Source organism: Primulina eburnea, chromosome 1 (genome assembly GCF_022965805.1).
Source record: "Primulina eburnea isolate SZY01 chromosome 1, ASM2296580v1, whole genome shotgun sequence".
Classification (NCBI taxonomy): domain Eukaryota; kingdom Viridiplantae; phylum Streptophyta; class Magnoliopsida; order Lamiales; family Gesneriaceae; genus Primulina; species Primulina eburnea.
In genome coordinates, this window is record NC_133101.1 from 16,775,131 (window position 1) to 16,782,726 (window position 7,596).

At 28.4% G+C, this 7,596-nt stretch overlaps 1 non-coding gene across 1 annotated transcript; it reads right to left on the reverse strand.

Moving 5' to 3' along the window:
* Positions 1–1,876: 1,876 nt before the first annotated feature.
* On the reverse strand, positions 1,877–1,987 carry LOC140815112 (small nucleolar RNA R71). Its single transcript, XR_012114260.1, has one exon. It is a non-coding gene; the product is annotated as a small nucleolar RNA R71 (small nucleolar RNA).
* Positions 1,988–7,596: the final 5,609 nt, after the last annotated feature.

The window sequence follows — 7,596 nt, forward strand, 5'->3', positions numbered from 1 at the left end:
TTCAATATTTATCCAAATGAGGTGAATCAAGTGGCCAAACTCATCTACACAAAATTCCCCACATGTTTGTGGCCTTAATCAGAGTCAAAGTGGTGAGAAAAGTCATGGAACAAGGCATTGAAAGAAGGGACATGGAATTGGAGTTGAGGAGACAAAGAATACTATTACAACTACATGACATTAATAGAATTTTTGACCCTTTCTCTCATTTGGCCTATAAATAGAGGCCTTGTGCTAGCTTGAGAATCATTCGATTTCATTGTAAAATATAGTGTGAGTGTGTATAAAAGTTCTAAATTCCAATATATTTTCTTTCATGTTCTCAACTATGAGTGATATTTTAGTATTGATCAAAAGTAAACTTATGGCAAGATAAATCTATTATGTCAAGGTGAAGAGGATGCATTCTTGGTGAAGTAAGATTGTTTATATTTTGTATATTCTTTCTTTATTTCTTTTCATTTAGCTAACTTATTTTTATTGTAGGTATAAAAATGAATTATTTGTTGTTAACAATTTACATCAAATGTTTGATACCATTAAAGTGGTTATCTTGATTTGTTGTTTAATTTTGATACAATAAATATTTCATCACTTATTATTATATATATAGATATATATATATTTATATAATAATATCATAATATTTCATTTAGACGATAGCGTGGCTCTGCCGGTTGTTTTAAATGAAATATTATGATTTAATACTAACATCTAACAATCTAACATTTACTTTATCGCAACTAACTTTTATTTTTCGCATCTAACTTTTACTTTCTCGCAACTAACTTTTACTTTTCCGCAACTAACATTTACTTTATCGTAACTAACTTTTACTTTACTGCAATTAACTTATTAAATCAATATATTTCATTTAGGCAATAGCGTGGCTCTGCCGGTTGTTCTAAATAAAATATAATGATTTAATCTAACATTTACTTTATGCAATTATTTATTTATATAGTTATAATATAATCATAGGTACCATATATAAAATATCGGTTAATTCGGTATTTTCTATAGTGGGAACTATATTATATTATGTATGTGTTTAATTTTCTTGGAACCATTATTTATGGTGGTTTCTTTTGTTTTACTTAAACAATATTATATAAACCAAGAATAAATCCTCGAGCCTTGACAATATTTATAATTTGTAAACTTCAGTCTTGCATTTGGTAATCTATAAATTAATAAATTTAAACTCAAAATAACCTCTCTGTGGATCGATTTCGTACTTACGAAATATATTACTTGCAGACAACCTACACTTGGGTGAATTATTATTTAAGAAGTAGCAAGTTTTTGGCGCCGTTGCCGGGGAGGTATAAATTAAGTTTATATTTTTATTTATGTTTTATTTATAAGTATTGTGTGTTTTTACTTGTATGAGTGTTTGGAGTCGGAAAAAAAGTGGTAGACTTATTCGAGTATCTGAAAATAATTTAAATATGGATGATAATTCAAATAATCAAGATAATGATAATAATAACAATAATAATAATAATCAAGAACATGATCAATTAAGAACACTTAGGCACCATATGAACCCTATTAGAACTAGTGCCACATCTTGTTTAGTTTTTCCTCCCGATGCATCTAATTTCAATTTTAAACCTCAAATTATTCAACTTTTACCAAATTTGCATGGCTTAGATTCTGAAAATCCATATTTACATCTAAGAGAATTTGAGGAAGTTTGTAACACTTATAATGATCAAAATTGTAGCATGGATATAGTTCGATTAAAGCTTTTCCCTTTTTATTTAAAAGATAAAGCTAAAACATCGCTACAAAATTTAAAATCAAGTTCAATAAGATCATGGGAAGAAATGCAATAACAATTTCTCAAAAAGTTTTTCCCTTCCCATAGAACAAACTCTTTTAAAAGACAAATTACAACTTTTTCTCAAAAACAAGGAGAAACGTTTTATCAATATTGGGATAGATATAAAGAATTACTTAATACATGCCCACATCATGGTTTTGAAACATGGAGAATAGTTTCTCACTTTTATGAAGGTCTAATACCTAAAGATAGGCGAATGATAGAATTCATGTGTAATGGAACTTTTGAAGATAAAAACCCAAATGAAGCTATGGAATATTTGGATTCATTAGCAGAAAATGCTCAAAATTGGGATAATATAGGCACAATAGAACCACCAACAACTAAAAACAATAATTCAACAAATGGGGGTGGTATCTATAATCTTAAAGATGATACAGATATTCAAGCTAAACTTGCATCTTTAGCAAGAAAAATTGAGTCATTAGAAATGAAAAAGAGTGGTCAATTAAAAAGTATTCAAGAAATTGTTTGTCATATATGTGATACACATGATCATGCTACAAAAGATTGTCCAACATTACCTTCATTTAAAGAATGTCTCCATGAACAAGCAAACTATGTTAACAATTATAAAAAACCAATACTAGATCCTTTTTCACCATCATATAATCCGGGATGGAAAAATCATCCTAATTTTAGTTGGAGGAATGATAATAATGCACAACCGTCACAACAATATTTTCAAAATAACCAAAATCATCAAGGTTATATTCTTTATGTTACACCTCCAAGAAAAAACTTTGAAGATGTAATTCATGCATTTATCCAAAAGCAAGAGTCTATGAATATTCAAAACAGTCAATCTATGAGTGATTTGAAAGAAACTCTTGCAAAATTTGCATCTGTACTTAATATTCATGAAAAAAGAAAATTTCCATCTCAACCTCAACCTAATCCTAAAAATCAAAATCAAGAATTAAAAAATGAAAAAAATTGATCAAATAAAATCTGTTATTACCCTTAGAAGTGGTAAAATAGTTAATGATCCATATAGTAATGAAAACAAGGATCATTTAAAATCAAAGAGTAAGGATGATAATCCTGATACTTTTGAGAATGATGATACCTTAAATTTTAAGAATAATATGGTGAATGATAAATCATCTGAAATAGTAAATAAGTCAAATAAACCTCCACCATTTCCTCATGCATTAACAAATCATAAAAAACAAAAAAGTAATTCTGATATCTATGAAGTTTTTAAACAAGTGAAGATAAATATTCCATTATTAGATGCTATTAAACAAGTATCTTCTTATGCAAAATTTTTAAAAGACTTATGTACTGTGAAGAGAAAATTGCATGTGAAGAAAAAAGCATTCTTGGCTGAACAAGTAAGTTCTATTCTTCAAAATAATTCTAGTTTAAAATATAAAGATCCTGGTTGTCCAACAATTTCATGTATTATTGGAGAAAATAAAATTAAAAAATCTTTGTTGGAATTGGGAGCAAGTGTGAATTTACTTCCTTATTCAGCTTATGAAAAACTTAATTTAGGAGAATTAAAACGCACTTCTGTTACTCTTTTACTGGCGGATAGGTCAATCAAAATACCTAGAGGTATTGTAGAAGATTTGTTGGTTCAAGTTGATAAATTCATATATCCTGTAGATTTTATTGTTTTAGATACACAACCAATAGAAGTACATAATGAAATTCCAGTAATATTGGGACGACCATTTCTAGCAACTTCAAATGCTTTAATTAATTGTCGAAATGGAATAATGAAATTGTCTTTTGGAAATATGACTCTAGAACTTAATGTGTTTAATTTATGTAAACAACCAAGTATTGATGAAAATGAAAATGAAGATGATAATGAAATGCAAACAATTGTGGAAGAAAATATACAAGAAGAAAACTTAAATCAACAATGTGAAGTTTTTTCAGTAGAAAGTTTGGAGTCTGAAAATAATTTTAAAGAAGATGATAATACAAAACTTGAATTAAAAGCTTTACCATTAGAATTGAAATATGTATTTCTTGGTCAAAATAAAACATTTCCTGTTGTAATTTCTTCCACTCATCTACCAAATCAAGAAGAAGATTTAATTCAATTACTTAAAAAATATAAAAATATAATTGGATGGACTTTGAAAGATATAAAATGTATGAATCCTTTAATTTGTACACATAAAATTCACTTGGAAGAAAATGCTAAAACGTATCAACAACCGCAACGAAGGTTAAATCCACATATGAAAGAAGTTGTTAAGAATGAAGTATTAAAACTATTAGACGCTGGAATTATCTATCAAATCTCAGATAGTAAATGGGTAAGTCCAACACAAGTAGTACCTAAAAAATCAGGCATCACTGTTATAAAAAATGAAAAATGAGAGTTATTACAAACTAGGATTCCATCTAGTTGGCGTATGTGTATTGATTATAGAAAATTAAATGATGCAACTAGAAAAGATCATTTCCCACTACCATTTTTAGATCAAATTATAGAAAAAGTAGCAGGAAATTCTTATTACTGTTTTCTTGATGGGTATTCGGGGTATTATCAAATACCTATATCATTAGAAGATCAAGAAAAAACTAATTTTACTTGTCCTTTCGGAACTTTTGCATTTAAAAGAATGCCATTTGGTTTATGTAATGCTCCGGCTACTTTTCAAAGATGCATGTTAAGTATTTTCAGTGATATGATTGAAGAATATGTAGAAGTTTTTATGGATGATATAACTGTTTTTGGAAACTCATTTGAAAATTGTCTTAAAAATCTAGAAGAAGTATTAAAAAGATGTGAAGAAAAAAATCTTGTTTTAAATTGGGAAAAATGTCATTATATGGTTAAATCTGGGATTGTCTTAGGACATGTAATATCTGAAAAAGGAATTGAAGTTGATAAAGCCAAAGTTGATGTTATTTCTAATTTAACATCACCAAAAACAGTCAAAGAAGTTCGATCATTTTTGGGTCATGCAGGATTTTATAGAAGGTTTATAAAAAATTTCAGCATAATATCTAAACCAATGTCAAATCTTTTAACAAAAGATACACAATTCGAATGGATTCAAAAATGTGAAAATGCTTTTAAAAAAATAATTAATCTTTTAATTACATCACCTATTTTACAACCTCCAGATTGGTCTTTACCATTTGAATTAATGTGTGATGCAAGTGATTATGCTATAGGAGCTGTGTTAGGACAAAGAAAAGAAGGAAAACCTTATGCAATCTATTATGCTAGTAGAACCTTAAATAGTGCCCAATTAAATTATTCAACTACTGAAAAAGAATTACTTTCAGTAGTATTTGCATTAGATAAGTTTCGATCTTATTTAATTGGTTCTACTACTATTGTTTACATCGATCATTCTGCCATAAAATATTTATCAAATAAACAAGATGCTAAGCCAAGATTAATACGGTGGATTTTATTGTTATAAGAATTTGATATTATAATTAAAGATAAAAAAGGAAAAGAAAATGTTGTAGCCGATCATTTATCTAGAATAATGACTGAATCATCTCATAATGAAATACCAATAAATGAAAATTTTCCAGATGATCAGTTGTTTTATGCTACTATTATGCCATGGTTTGCTAACATTGTAAATTTTCTTGTGACAAATAAAATTCCTTCTCATTGGAATTCACAGGATAAGAATAAATTCTTGATAGAAGTTAAAAAATTTTATTGGGATGATTCTTACTTATTTAAGTATTGTCCTGACCAAATTTTTCGACGATGCATACCCGACAATGAAGTAAGTAATGTTATTAAATTTTGTCATTCTGAAGCATGTGGAGGTCATTTTTCATCCAATAAAACAGCTACAAAAATCTTACAATGTGGATTTTATTGGCCGTCTTTATTCAAAGATACGCATTTATTTTGCAAATCTTGTGAAAATTGTCAGAAGATGGGATCAATTTCAAAACGAAACATGATACCTTTAAATCCAATCATAATTATTGAAATATTTGATAGTTGGGGGATAGATTTTATGGGTCCATTTCCATTATCTTTTGGATATACGTACATTTTAGTCGATGTTGATTATGTTTCAAAATGGATTGAAGCGATTGCATGTAGAACTAATGATCATAAAGTTGTTATAAAATTTTTAAAAGAAAATATTTTTAGTCGATTTGGAATACCTAGGGCAATAATTAGTGATGGGGGAAGTCATTTTATAAATAAATCATTTTCTTCTTTATTAAGAAAATATGGCATTACACATAAAGTTTCTACCCCATATCATCCTCAAAGTAATGGTCAAGTTGAACTTGCAAATAGAGAAATAAAACAAATTTTAGAAAAAACAGTTAATCCAAATCGAAAAGATTGGTCTTTAAGATTAACTGATGCATTATGGGTATATAGAACTGCATTCAAAACATCATTAGGGATGTCACCATATAGGTTAGTTTTTGGTAAGCATTGTCATTTACCGGTTGAACTTGAACATAAAGCTTATTGGGCAATTAAAGCATTTAATATTAATTTAGATGATGCATCTAAATTAAGAAAATTGCAAATAAATGAACTTGAAGAATTAAGAAATGATGCATATGAAAATTCAAAGATTTATAAAGATAAAACTAAAGTCTTTCATGATAAAAATATTATGAGAAAGTCATTTGAAATTGGACAAAAAGTTTTGCTTTATAATTCTCGTTTGCATTTATTTCCAGGTAAACTAAGATCGAGGTGGTCAGGACCATTTATAGTCAAATTTTTTTATCCTCATGGTGCTGTTGATATTGAAAATCCTAAAAATAATGACGTGTTTAAAGTTAATGGGCAAAGACTTAAGCTTTTTATAGAAAATGAAATTCTTAATGATGAGTTTATGCCTTTATATGATCCACAATAGTTGTTTGATATTTTCATTTTGTTTTGCAGATTCTAGTTCATTTCCCGGTTAAGTGGCGGATAACGGTACTCCGTGACTGTTTAAGTCGGTTTCTTCAGTTTTCCCAAAATAATTGAAATATATATAATAATAATAATAATAATAATAATATGGATGCGTGTATTATGAATCTTCGTAAATATTTTGCTTGTTTACCTGATAATGCGTTGAAAAAAATTTATAAAGCTAGATGTGAGCGGCTAAGGTTGATGATGTCATATGGCATACCGAGTGAGGTCCGTTTGATAATTGAAGCAAAAGTCCGATTGGTTGGGGAAGCAAGTGAAATAATAATAAGACATATGCCAGGATTTGGTAAAAGCACATATGCTAAAAAGCGAAGAGCTAAACGTATAGGTGGATGTTATAAATGTGCAAGGTGGACTTGTAATGGGAAATGAAAAAATGTTGGAATGACGTCAATGAATAGAGAAGATAAAATTTTATTCATTAAGAATGGTCTGAGTAAAGAGCCTTTGGATAATTTTCTAGAGGTTCTTGATACACATTCTAGTGGGTACGTGCAAAATGAACTTTTTAAACTATGGTGGCAATTTCAACATGAGGAATATCAATATGGACGGTGGAATCAGCCTTACAAAGATCCTACTATAGTAACGCATGTCTATTTAGATAAGTAAATATATATATATACAATCTCGTCTTGGGAATCTGACGTTAAAAGACCATGTTTGTCAATTTATAAGAAAATTGGATGGGAAGCATATCCTCGACTCATAGAAGGCGTTGAAGCCGTTACTGAACGTAAAATCAGAGGAAGATGTGAGCCACAATCACAACTACGCTATATATATTTGTTTTAACTTTGTCATTTTTATTTTCTTTTAATAATAATAATTTCATGTTCAAATA